The 14,798-nt window shown below is 38.5% G+C and overlaps 1 protein-coding gene and 1 pseudogene across 50 annotated transcripts in view; one reads left to right on the forward strand and one right to left on the reverse strand.

Moving 5' to 3' along the window:
- LOC102126836 (homeobox protein VENTX pseudogene) overlaps positions 1–8,869 on the forward strand; it is a 33,032-nt pseudogene extending 24,163 nt beyond the window's left edge.
- The window catches only part of STAU2 (staufen double-stranded RNA binding protein 2), a 332,499-nt gene that overhangs the window by 227,964 nt on the left and 89,737 nt on the right, over positions 1–14,798 (reverse strand). The gene's annotated exons all lie outside the window — the stretch shown is intronic.

The raw sequence follows: 14,798 nt of genomic DNA on the forward strand, positions 1-14,798 counted from the left end.
GTCCATCTAAGACAAAATGGTACCTGTGCCCAGAGGGTTAGCCCAAATAGTATAATAGCTTCGAGCTAAGAGGCAGCCATCATAGAGGAAGAGGTCCTTATGGCCTCTAACAATATGAATTTAAAAACAGGAGGACCAGTGAGCCCATCAAGCAAGATCAACATCCCATATACCCGTACTTTTATACTCTAAAAAAAGATGGGAACACAGACTAGGAACTACTGCCGTGTTTGAAAATGCCCCCATGTTTGTTGTCAGTGCTACTGTCTGTTACTTCATGGTGACTAGAAACAAACTCCACAACAAAAATGACAATAAATTATGGTGTATTACTATAGTAGAATACTATGTAAATTTATTAAATAGTTGTACACTTAGTTACATGGAAACTCATAACACATTCTGAAGTGAAAGCAGAGTATATAGTTTGCATAAATACATACACTCATTAAAATGCTACAGCTGTACCTCTGGTAAGCCAAAAGTTTGTATGGGCTTGTCCTAGAAAGCAGGAAAGTGAGGAACTAAGAACGCAAAACGAAAAATTAGAAATAGGCCGGGCGCGGTGGCTCAAGCCTGTAATCCCAGCACTTTGGGAGGCCGGGCGGATCACGAGGTCAGAAGATCGAGACCATCCTGGCTGACACAGTGAAACCCCATCTCTACTAAAAAATAAAAAAAGCTAGCCGGGCGAGGTGGCAGGCGCCTGCAGTCCCAGCTACTCGGGAGGCTGAGGCAGGAGAATGGCATAAACCCGGGAGGCGGAGCTTGCAGTGAGCTGAGATCCGGCCACTGCACTCCAGCCTGGGTGACAGAGCGAGACTCCGTCTCAAAAAAAAAAAAAAAAAAAAAAGAAAAATTAGAAATAGATTTTGAAAAGTATGTTTTACCAAACTTACCTGACAAATTTAAGAGTAGTGAAATTATACATAGTGTATTCACTGACCATGATGGAATCAGACTAAACATCAATAACAAAGACAACAGGAAAAATCTCCAAACACTTGGAAACTACACTTCTAAAATAATCCGGGGGTCAATGAATTATCAAGGGAAATTTTTAAACTGAACGAAAATAAAATACAATATATTACAATTTGTGAGATGCAGAAGTGAGAAAAATTCATAACACTAAATACATAGATCAGAATTAGCCAGGTGTGCACCTGTAGTCCTAGCCACTCAGGAGGCTGAGGCAGGAGGATCACTTGAGCCCACGAGTTTGGGGCTGCAGTGAACTATGATTATGCCACTGCACTCCAGCCTGCGCAAGAGAGTAAGATCCTATCTCTTAAAAAAAAAAAAAAAAAAAAGTTATGAAGAATAGTCTGAGAAAAAAAAGGAAGAAAAGAGGAAATGTCTCAAATAAATAATCTAAGTCCATACCTCAAGAACAAAGAACAAGAAGGGGGAAAGTAAATCTAAAGAAAGCAGAAGGTAGTAAATCTAAGAATAGAAATCAATAAAACTGAAAACAGAAAAAAACTACAGATAAAAGCAATTAAACAAAATCTTGGTTCTTTGAAAAGAATAACAGAACTGACAAACTTCCAGCAACACTGACAAAGAAAAAAGAAGACACAAATCATCAATATCAGAAAAGAATCACAGATTATCACTAGAGACCCTGTAGACATCAAAAGAATAAGAGAATACTAAGAACAATTCTACACACAGAAATTTGACAACTTAAGACAAAATGAGCCAAATCCTCAAAAAGCACAGCTATCACAACTTACCCAAAGTGAAGATGACTTGAAAAGCCCTATAGGTATTCAATAAATTGAATTCACACATTTAAAACTCCTAAAAAAGAAAATCTCCAGATGTGGGTGTTTTCAGGAAGAATTCTGCCAAACTTTTAAAGATGTAATGTCAACTCTACACAATCTCTTCCAGAAAACAGAAGAAGAGAGAATGCCTCCCAACTCTTTTTATGGAGTACAATAGTACCCTCATATAAAAAATCAGAAAAAGAATGCCAAAGGGCTTATGGTGAGGGGAACTACAGACAAATATCCTTCATGACTATAGAGACAAAAAGCCTAATAGAATATTAGCAACATACATAAAGACTCTTAGATCATGACCAAGTATTGTTTATTAAAGGCACACAAGACTGGTTCAATATTTAAAATTCAATCAATGTAATCTATCACATTAACAGGTCAAAAAAGAGAAATCACATGATCAGTTAATTGATGCAACAAAACATTTAACAAAATTCAACACCCATTCACGATAAAAATTTTCAAAAAACTAGGAAGAACATATCAATTGGATTTAAAATATTTATTAAAAATCTACACCTAAAATCAGACTTAATGGTGAAAGACTGAATGTTTTGTACCCAACATCAAGAATGAGGCAATGATGTCCACTCCCACTACTCTTCAAGCACTGTGTTGTAAACTGTGTTGTAAACACAGTGCTTGAAGATCTAGCCAGTGCAATAAGGTAAGAAATGAAACATGTGTTAGTCCGTTCTCACATAGCTATAAAGAAATACCTGAGACCAGGTAGTTAATTGGCTTATGGTTCTGCAGGCTGTACAGGAAGCATTGAGGCTTCTGCTTCTGGGAGGCCTCAGGAAATGTACAATCATGGCAGAAGGCAAAGGGGAAGTAGGCACATCTTACAGGGCCAGAGCAGGAGGAACAGAGAAAGGAGGGAGGTGCTACACTTTTAAACAACCAGATCTCACGATAACTCACTCACTATCACGAGAACAGCCCCAAGGTGATGGTGCTAAACCATTCATGAGAAACCACCCCCATAGTCCATCTCCCACCCCACCCAACCTCTAACATTGGTACAACTGAACATAAGATTTGTGTGGGGACACAGATTCAAACCTTATCAAAATGAAAGGCAAGCAGATCAGAAACCAAGAAATAAAAATGTCCCTATTTAAAGATGGAATAATTGTCTGTGCAGAAAGAAATATGTTTTTTAATTACCTAGAACTAACAAGTGAATTCAGCAAGTTCACAGGACACAAGATCAAAGTACAAAAACTGAAATGTATGTCTATATACCAGCAATAAATACATGGAAGGTGAAAGTAAAAATACAAGAAAAGATTTATTCTAAAATTTACATGGAAAGGCAAAGAACACAGAGCAACCCAAACAATTTTGAAAAAGAATAAAGTATAATAAACCACTCCATATTATTTTAACACTTATTATGTAACTTCAGTAATCAACACTGTGAGGAGATGGCAAAGACACAGAGTTCAACAGAACATAATAGAGAACCCAAAAACAGCCACACTACTAGTGTGGCCAACTGTCTTTATACAAAGGTAAAAAAGCAATTCGATGGAAGAAGGAGAGCTATCCAACAAATGGTACTGGAACAAATGGATAACCATAGGCAAAAAACCGAAACAAAAACCCTTGACCTAAACATGACACCAATAAAAAGAAGCTAACTCAAAATGTGTATTTAAATGTAAACCATAAAACTTTTAAAAGAAAACCTAGGAGAAAACCTTTGGGGATCTATATTTGGTGAGGAGATTCAGACATGACACCCAAAGCACACTCACAAAAAAAAATTCATAAACTGGACTTCATCAAAATAAAAAACTTCTGCTCTATGAAAAACTACGTTAAGAGGATGAAAAGACAAACTATAAAAAGGGAGAAAAGATTAGCAAACCACATATCTAACAGACGATTCATATCTAAAATATATACAAAACTCTCAAAACTCAACAGTAAAAAAACCAATTTTATAGAAAATGTGCGTAAGAGACATTTCACCAAAGACACACAGCTAAACAGATACACAGATACACACACACACACATACTTACACATACAAAAACATGTTCAACATCCCTAACCATTATGGAAATGTCAATTAAAGCCATAATGATGTATCACTACACACCTATCAGAACAACCAAAATAAAAATATTGACAACCACAAATGCTGGGGAGGATGAGGAGAAACTGAATCTCTCATACATTCCTGATTGTGATGCGAGACAGTTCAGCAACTCTGGAAAATAGTGTAGCAGTTTCCTAGAATACTAAACATATATTTACTAAACAACCCAGGTATCACACTCCTGTGCATTTATCCCAAAGAAATAAATATTTATGTCCATACAAAATCCATACATATTCATAGCAGCTTTATTTGTAGAGCTAAAAACTGAAGAAAAACAAAACATCCCTCAATAGGTGAAGGGTTCAACAAACTGTGGTACATAGAACACTACTCAAAAACATAGTATTCAAAAAGTCACATACTATGATTCCATTTATGCAATATTCTTGAATATCAGAGACGGAGAACAGATACATGGTTGCCAAGGGCTAAAGATGGTAGGGAAGCAGAGGTGAAGGGAAGACTAGTAAGGGACAACATGAGGGAGAGCTTTGTGGTGACAGAATAATTCTGTATTTTTTTTTTTTTTTTTTGGAGACAGTCTCATTCTGTTGCCCAGGCTGGAGTGCAGTGGTATGATCATAGCTCACTGTAGCCTCAAATTCCTGGAATTAAGCAACCCTCCCACCTTAGCCTCCCAAATAGCCAGGACAAAACACATGGACCACCATGCCTCGCTAATTTATTTTTATTTTCGTAGAGATGGGATCTCACTATGTTGCCCAGGCTGGTTTCACACTCCTGGCCCCAAGCTATCTGTCCCATCTGGGCCTCTCAAAGAGCTGAAAGAGATGAGCCACCATGCCCAGCGAGTTCTGCATCTTGATTGCTGCAGTGGTTGCATGAATCTACACGTGATAAAATGAAACAGAACTACAACACACACATTTACCAATGTCAGTATACTGGTTTGAAATATTGTCCTATGAGTCTGTAAAATAACCAATGGGGGAGACTGAGTGCAGAGTACACGGGCTTTGGTGTGCCATTTTTACAACTTTCAGTGAATCTCTAATTATTTCTAAGAAAAACATTTTTTCAAAGGAAGACAGAAAAACTAAATCAATAGTAATTAGCTACATTCTGAAGTTTCCGAATATGTATCTTGAAAATTTACATCCCACATATACTATCATTCCTAGTATTTTCTTGAATGATTTTATTTCATGGTGATCTTTATTCTAGAAAAAAATATGTTTTGAAGTGAGGCTTCGATTATTTTACTTCATAGTATTCAAAATACCCAATAACAAAATTATTTTATAAAATGAGTTTTAGAGTTTTGCAGAAATAGATTTATAATCCAATTCTATAACTTACTACATAAATGACATGAGCAAATTAAACTTGAGTCTCTGTTTCTTCATAACTAAAACAGGGATAAAATATATATACTTTGGAGAACTACCATGTCTGTGTATACAGAAACTGGCAGTGTTCTACATACACTGGACTACATAACTTTTACTGTTATCATCTTATCTCCCTGAAGGTAACACACATTCCTATGGGCAGGAGCAATTTCACGTATTTCCCTTGAATCACCTTACTGCTGTCAGCATGGTGATAAGTATACAAAAAATACCCAACATGCAATTTTCTTTGAACTTTTAACCTCTGCCATTAAAATTACCCTTTTTCTTTACTGTAAATGGTTATACCTTGACTTTCTGAAAAGGGCTAGGTTTGGAGTCTTTCAGGTGTGTTTTGTTTTTCAAATGAGAGTTTTCTTGTTTTTGTTTTTTAGAGACAGAGTCTCTCTCTGTCACACAGGCTGGAGTACAGTGGTACCATCACAGCTCACTGCAGCCTCAAACTTCTTGGCTCAGGTGATCCTTCTGCCTCAGCCTCCCCAGTAGCTGGGACTACAGGCCTGCACCACATGCCCAACTTATTTTTTAATTTTTTCTAGAGACGAAGTCTTGCTATGTTGCCCAGACTGGTCTCAAACTCCTGGCCTCAAGCAATCCTACCACCTTGGCCTCCCAAAGTGCTGGGCTGCCAGGCCAGCCTCCAATAAGAGTTTTTTGATGAAGCTAATATGTAGTTTCTAAAGGCATCAAGCCAAGAAAGACTAGTCCAATGGTGTAATAGTTCAGAGATGCAAAACACAGACCGAGATTTCCAAACATTCTGCACGTCCCATATTCTTGTTTCTAACTCAGTCAGTTAAAAATATTTTTTTGATAGCCAATAAGTGGTGTTTTTCCAGCATCTCATCACTTCATAGAGATCATTATTCTTGCTTATCATTTAAGAATCCTATTTGTATTTAAATTGACTAACACTGCTACCCATTATCAGTTCCAGGTTGCTGACCCTGATCTTTTGCAATGTTCTAGAAATTATTTCTATACTCACCTATTCCTCATTATATTTGTCCCATCACAATAGAAATTATAAAAAAGATAATACCAACCCCACTCTGTAATTTGGTATCTTCTTTGAAGAATTTATTCTGCTAATTCTTCTCCTAGTTCTAAACTCCTAAAAGGAACTGTCAAGTAACCATCAAATAGGATTAATAAACTCAACTGTAATACAGCTCACTAAACTTCTTTCTCTTACTCATAAAAGTCATATTAAAATGTACTGTGAGGGACAGTGCAGTTTATATGATATTATCATCAATATATCACAACAAAAGTTCCAAACAAAACACTTTAGATATCTTTGAGAAGGTTTTAGATATCTTTGAGAGCATACTACTCAAAGATGCTCTATACATTAGTTAAAATATGTCTTCTACTATATATATACATAGTGCAAAGACAGTATAGAGTTCCCATACACCCTTCATCTAGCTTTCCCTAATGTTAGCAACTGACAAAAACATAGTTAACACTGGTCAAAACTGGAAACTGAACACTGATACAACAGTATTAAGTAAATCACAGATTTTATTCAAAGATTCTATACTTTTTAAGTAACTGGTGACACTGGACTTCTAGATATGTTGGGGATAACTGAATATCCAGATGTCTTGGGAGAATTTCTATTATCATTTCTAATTTAACATGCTCCCAGCTGCTCTATGATGAGCTTTGATTCTCTATGAGAGCATGGAGTCATGGTAACATAGAATCTTCTGTTGGATGAAACCTTGGAAGTCATTTAGATAAATATTTTTTAAAGCATAAACTATGACCCATTAACAGGTCATGTAATAAATTTAATAAACCACAACTATTTTTTTTTTTTTTTTTTGAGAGGGAGTCTCGCTCTGTTGCCCAGGCTGGAGTGCAGTGGCAGGATCTTGGCTCACTGCAAGCTCCGCCTCCTGGGTTCTGGCCATTCTCCTGCCTCAGCCTCCCAAGTAGCTGGGACTACAGGCACCTGGCACCATGCCCAGCTAATTTTTTGTATTTTTAGTAGAGATGGGGTTTCACCATGTTAGCCAGGATGGTCTCGATCTCCTGAGCTCATGATCCACCTGCTGCGGCCTCCCAAAGTGTTGGGATTACAGGCGTGAGCCACCGCACCCAGCCCACAACTATAATTTCTAATAAAACAGAAAATATTAGAGTATAATACAGATGTTAAGGGTAGTACTGCTTCATAAATCTTTTGTTTTAGTGATATTTGTAAAAATGTATATCTGTGTGGATGTAGGTATTTATGTACTGGGTCATATTTTTAAAAATTCCTTAGCACAGGTCAGAGACAAAAATGTTTTACAAGTCACTCATCTATATCAAACCAAAGAAAGAAAGTTCTCTTTAATATTCCTTACAAATGATAACCCCCATCTCTAACTAAACACTATTAAAGGTAGAATATTTGCTACTTATACATCAGACAGTAATAAGTATTAGGAAATTTTTAATGTGGAACCAACATTTCTCTGTTGACTTTTGATCTACAACTCACAAAAAGGGCGGGTTTCTTCCTTCTAAAGAAAAATACTGTGCAATCCTATTTCTTTTTTTCGTCAAATCAGTGAACAGAAGTTGTTACACCTAGAAATCAAAAGTTCCAAAAGAAAGTTTTCCAAGAAGAGACTCTAAAAATAAAGGGCAATAATAGAACAGAAAAAATATATATGTAAGGACTCTAAATGAAGGAATAGAACAATGCCAAGCAAAAACATCAAGTCAATGAAAGAACACCTTTGTAGAAATTATATAAATAGTGGATCCTGCCCCTGGCCAGCCCCGCCTGGCCTTCCCTCGGGCCCACCTGACCGCCATACGTCCCTCCTCCTCCCCACCTCGTGGCGGCAGCAGCCCTCTAGCTTTGGCTCCGTGGACTGGCTCTCCCAAAACAGCTGCTCAGGACCGACCCACACCCCCAGGCCTGCCAACGTCTCCCTGAGGAGCCTCCCCGGCCCAGGTCAGGCATCCGGCTCCTAGGAGCCCCCTCAGGCCGTCAGCATCACAGAGGCTAGGTCCTCAAACCTGCCTCTGTGGGAGAGGACCGTGGCTGGGTAAAGGGCCAAACACCTGGCGGGCTCCCTGGCGTCCCCACAGTCTTCACCATGGAGCAGGTCCGCGCCTTGGAGGGCGTCTTCCGGCAAGACCAGTACCTGGGCCCTCTGCAGCGGAAGAGGCTGGCCAGGGAGATGCAGCTGTCAGAGGTCCAGATAAAAACCTGGTTTCAAAATCACCGGATAAAACACAAACGGCAAATGCAGGACTCCCAGCTGAACAGCCCCTTCTCGGGGGTCACTCCACACACCCCCGGCTTTCCACTCACCGTCTTCTGGCCTTGCCAATGGCCCGCGGCTGCTGTGCCCTTAGGCACCACTACCTGGGCCCCAGGTTCCGATGCTGCCCCCTGGCTCCTTCTGGGATCTCTGCCAAGTGGAACAAGAGGCCCTGGCCTCTGAGTGGGCTTCCTGCTGAGGGCAGCCTCTGGCCTACCACCCTGCAAAGCCCAGGAAGTGGCATGCATACGCTGGGACCAGCCCTGTCCACGGGACCCTGGGGCCTGGTGTGCTCTGCTGGAGACAGGGGACGCATTTTGAGGAAATGCCTCTGACTCCAGGCCTCCCATACACGTGGTCTGTGCAGATCGCACCTGGCGCCTACCCGGAGGACTCAGCTGTTCTGTTTACACTGTGGTGGCACCTCTCATCCTGACTCAAGCAAAGGTTCTCGAGATTTCTGGAGAATATATTTATTAAAGCCACCTCTTCACCGAAAGTTACCAAAAGGGTCGGTTTGGGAAGTAAATGAAGGGTCAGTGTACAGAGTCAAACGCAGAAGTGGGCTTGTTATGAGTAGGGCTTTCAGCATACGATAAAAGGATAATTTTTTTTTTAAAATGTTGGAAAAACTGGTTTTCCAGTTAGAAAAATAAAGGTTGTAAGCTTTGTGTGTAAAAAAGAAAACCATGAAGGATTGGAAGGGGGGAAAAAAAAGAAATTATATAAATAAAATTATCAGGCAGATAATTTCATAGACATATGCATTACTTACTAGCAAATCTCCTCATTTTGGAAAATGTTTCACTTTTTAATTTTTTTTAAACACACAAAGAAGAACTTCCACATTCAAAAGAAAGACTAAACCATGCACAAATGAACCCTTTCTGTTTCCTTTAACATACAAGAAAGTGATTTGAAATTTATTAAAACTGTTATTTCTGGCCAGGCACGGTGGCTCACGCTTGTAATCCCAGCACTTTGGGAGGCCAAGGCAGGCAGATCATGAGGTCAGGAGTTCAAGACCAGCCTGGCTAACATAGTGAAAAACCGTCTCTACTAAAAATACAAAAAAAAACTTAGCCGGGCGTGCTGGCGGGTGTGCTGGCAGGCGCTTGTAATACCAGCTACTCGGAAGGCTGAGGCAGGAGAATCGCTTGAACCTGGGAGGCAGAAGTTGCAGTGAGCGGACATTGCGCCATTGCACTCCAGCCTGGGTGATAGAGCAAGACTCCGTCTCAAAAAAAAAAAAAAAAAAGCTGTTATTTGTGTCCAATCCCAAACAACCAAAGTATTTCATGTCATTAAATATATATGTGTAACACACTTACACATACATATATACATATAGATATTCACCAAACCAGATATTGAACTATCTGGCCACTTCATACTACTCAAAAGGCAGATTCTTAGCAAAATATATGATAGAATAAAATGAATTCTGAAGTAAAAAAAATCCACCAACTAGATAAAACTCAATGTACTCCACACTTAAGGGGGCATCTTAGGGCTTAATTAAAGCCCTGCTACTCTTACTTTGCCCCAAATTCAAACTATAATACCAGTTTTCAAGATACTAGCAATTGAAAAGCATTAAAGAAAGGAGGAAGCAATATGCAAAGGTACACTAACAAAAACAAGAAATAAGATGACAATCTGACTGCCAAGAATGATTTGGAAAGTAACTAAAAGCACACTTGAGTACTCTAGAAACAGATGTCTAGGATTATCTGGTATAAGGACAAACCACGTAAACATCTCATGAGGCTTATGATAATACTTATTGTTTATAAGGCTGACAATGAGTCAACAGGAAGGATTCTTTATGCTAAGAATTGTGGCATTTTCTATTTAAGGATATAAAAAATATATGCCATAACTTTTAGAAATATTTCTATCCAAAATTACTGAACTAAGTAAAGTTTTAGTTTCCAAAAAAAAGTGAATCCTCAGCAATGTGGGGAAGCTAGCTGTCCGGAACAATTGTCCCTAAGGAGTGTGGTTAACTGTAATTCTTACCTTCTTCTTTACTTCTTTCAAAAGTTCTATGACTATTTAAACCATCTCATAATCTTTGATGTTAATAGAGGGTAATGTGTTTTAGGTTGTGGGGACCAGTATTTACATGACTGGACATAGAATTACCTGGGGAAGTTTTAAAAAACATTGGGGTTCAAGCTCTGCAACCAGAAATTCTGATTTAATTACTTGAGATAAAGCCTGGGCATCAGAATTTTTAAAGCTGCCCAGGGAAGCCTGATGTTCAGTTAGGGCTGGGAACCACTTAGGTAAATAGTTTTCTTCATGACACCTTTAGGAATTTTTAAGAGAGATACAGTATGCAGCATTTCCAAAATTTGTCTTCAAATCCCTTTTACCATGGAACATCTTATACAACACTGACTTAGGTAATGCTTCATCTGAAAATCAAGGTAAATATTAAGTTTAGAATCAAGTTGTATACCTTTTGAACTTTGTAAAAGTTCTAACGCGGTTAGGAAGAAGGAAAGGGAGAGAAAAAAGAAGAGGAGGACTTACTTTTATCTTGCTACCACATTTTTTATATTACAAAAATTCCAAATGAAATATTTTAATTTTAACTTAAAATTTCACAGTTTATTTTAATCATGCTTATATTAAGCCTGTGACTCAAAAGTATTTACATGTTGTGAAAGTTAATTCCAAAGATAAAACTGTGCTGCCCTCTAATGGTTCAAGATAAATATTTTTACCTATACATACTAGTAAGGTGATAAATACAATTTTATTATTTTATAAATGGGAGGATTACATTATATACTAGAAAAGAAAAATAAGATTTCAATTTTTGGTATAACTGAGCTCAAAAAATTAACTATGACTGCTATGTTCAAGCTCAAGACCCTTTTAACTGTCCAGGCAAGCTGGCTGACCCCTGTAATCCCAACACATTGGGAGGCCAAGCCAGGAGGATTGTTTGAGCCCAGGAGTTTGAGACCAGCCTGAGAAACATAGTGAGACCCCATCTCTACAAAAAATAAAAAATTAGCCAGACATCATGGTGTCCCAACTACTAGAGAGGCTGAGGTGGAAGGACCACTTGAGCCCAGAAGGTCATGGCTGCACTGAGCCGTGATCGTGCCACTGTACTCCAGCCTAGGTGACAGAACAAGACGGTCTCAAAAAAAAAAGAAAGAAAGAAAGAACTCTTTTAATTATCAAGCCATTTCTTAAACTACCATATTTGCCTATGCATGTGTAAATCAGGATAAAAATGTTCACCTCCTCTGCATTCTGCAATAGCCATATCTAATTTAGCTTCTTTTTCAAATAAATCTATGGCAGTAGTGTTCAAATTTGAATGCTCGTACCCCACAAAAAAAATTTAGAAAATTACACATATTCTTGCATATTTCTTCTTATAGCTAAAGTTTTAATTCACATTTAAAAAAATTCATTAAGTACTTGCAAAAGATGTAGTTTCTAATTTACTGTAAATATTTACATCTTAAAATAAAATTATGTCACTCTTTTAAGTGTATCCAAAGAAACTGAACTATCAAAGCAAGCTGACATCCATCCTGAAATCTACTTAAAAAATACATAAATTCTGTTAAATACAACAGAAATTTTACACCAGCTGTATCTTGTTTAACTTGCATTTTACTGCACTCTCTCCAAATAATTTTATCCTAATTTCATATTTTATAACTAGAAGTCTTTTATTTCTCATTCTACCATAATTCTATGAAACAAAAATAGACATATTAAAATTATAGATCATATTTCCATGTAAGTTAAAAAATATTTTGTGCAATGAGCAATTATTGCAATTATTAGCAGATAATGAAACAAATATTATAAATTTTAATACATAATTTTTTATTTCTTTTTATTATTATTATTTTTTTTTTTTTGAGACAGAGTGTCGCTCTGTTACCCAGGCTGGAGTGCAGTGGCGGGATCTCAGCTCACTGCAAGCTCCGACTCCTGGGTTCACACCATTCTCCTGCCTCAGCCTCCCGAGTAGCTGGCACTACAGGCACCCGCCACCATGCCTGGCTAATTTTTTTTGTATTTTTAGTAGAGACAAGGTTTCACCACCATATTAGCCAGAATGGTCTCAATCTCCTGAAAACACAAACTGGAAAAACAATACTGAAAGAATAACGAAAATACTACATAGCAGAAACTATAGTACAAATGGAAAACAATGGTCAAAGGAGAATTCATAACTTTCAATAGTTATAGTAATAAAAGTATTCAAATAAATGAATTAAATTCAACATAAATTTTTAGAAGGCATATAATATTACTAATTTTGCATCAGATTTTATTTGCTCACTTTTTTCTTCTATATTTATACTGGTATTAGATTGCAACTTCCTTTTCTGTTCTGTCTTTACCAGGTTTAGGTGTCAATGACAACTTCATTTGCTAAAAAGAATTCAGAGGCCAGGTGCAGTGGTTCATGCCTGTAATCCCAGTATTTTGGGAGGCCGAGGCAGGCAGATCACCTGGGGTCAGGAGTTCAAGACCAGCCAGGCCAAAATGGTGAGTCTCTACTAAAAATACAAAAATTACCTGGGTGCAGTGGCGCATACCTGTAATCCCAGCTACTCGGGAAGCTGAGGCACAAGAATCGCTTGAACCCAGGAGGCGGAGGTTGTAGTGAGCCAAGACTGCACCACTGCACTCCAGCCTGGTGACAGAGCAAGACTCCATCTCAAAACAAAAACAAAAACAAAAACAATTTAAAAGGTACAATAGTCACACTCAGTAACATGGGGTTTTAAGAAGTATCTTGGGGGGCTAGGCACGGTGGCTCACACCTTTATTCCCAGCACTTTTGGAGGCCGAGGTGGGCAAATCACCTGATGTCAGGAGTTTGAGACCAGCCTGACCAACGTGGTAAAACCCCGTCGCTACTAAAAAAAAATAAAAATTAGCCGGGTATGGTGGCCCATGCCTGTAGTCCCAGCCACTCGGGAGGATGAGGCATGAGAATCTCTTGAACCCAGTTAGGGGAGGTTGCAGTGAGCAAAGATCGTGCTACTGCACTCCAGCCTGGATGACAAAGCAAGACTCCATCTCAATTTTAAAAAAAAAATTACCTTGGGAAGTTCACCACCATTTATCATAATGTTTCTATGAGAAAATACATTCTAAGTTTCCAGTAACCAACATAAAAACAAAGTTTGGAACATGGCCTATTTGATGATCACCCAAAATCTTACCCAGAATTTATTAGACACAATATTACATTTCCAAGAAATTATGTTATTGCAGAAACTTCTATAAACATGTAACATAAACCCTCATTAATAGTCAAAGCAAATTTGTTTTAAAAACCATACTTAGGCTGGGCATGGTGGCTCATGCCTGTAATCCCAGCACTTTGGGAGCCCGAGGCGGGTGAGTCACAAGGTCAGGAGTTTAAGACCAGCCTGGCCAACATGGTGAAACCCCGTCTCTACTAAAAATGCAAAAATTAGCTGGGCATGGTGGCACGTGCCTGTAGTCCCGGCTACTCCAGAGGCTGAGGCAGAAGAATCGCTTGAACCCAGGAGGCGGAGGTTGCAGTGAGATGAGATCAAGCCACTCTACTCCAGCCTGGGTGACAGAGCGAAACTCCATCTCAAAAAAAAAAAACAGCAACGAAAAAAAAACAACCATACTTAAATTTCTTTCTAAATCCAATGGACACTAAAACTTCACAAAACCTTTACTGAAAATCAGTATTTGAAGAAAATGCATAAAAAGTGATTGAGTATTAAGGAGAAACAGCTGGTGGGTAACATTGTTTTTTGATGTATAAAGGAACCCTCCAAAACAAAGCAGAAAAAAAACTTCAAAAATTTCAAAATTTTTAGAGCAATGACTGGCAACCTATATAAATCTTTCAGAATTCTGAATACTGAAAGCCCACGTATTTATATGTCACATGACATATTAAAAAGAACTTCACAGCCAGGCTTAGTGGCTCACGCCTATAATCCCAGCACTTTGGGAGGCCGAGGCAGGTGGATCACCTGAGGTGAGGAGTTCAAGACCAGCCTGACCAACATGGAGAAACCTGTCTCTACTAAAAATACAAAATTAGTCTGGCGTGGTGGCGCATGCCTATTGTCCCAGCTATTCAAGAGGCTGAGGCAGGAGAATTGCTTGAACCCGGGAGGTGAAGGTTGCAGTTAGCTAAGATCGCGCCACTGCACTCCAGCCTGGGCAACAAGAGTGAAACTCCGTCTCAAAAAAAAAAGAGCTTCAT

This window comes from Macaca fascicularis, chromosome 8 (genome assembly GCF_037993035.2).
Source record: "Macaca fascicularis isolate 582-1 chromosome 8, T2T-MFA8v1.1".
Lineage (NCBI taxonomy): Eukaryota > Metazoa > Chordata > Mammalia > Primates > Cercopithecidae > Macaca > Macaca fascicularis.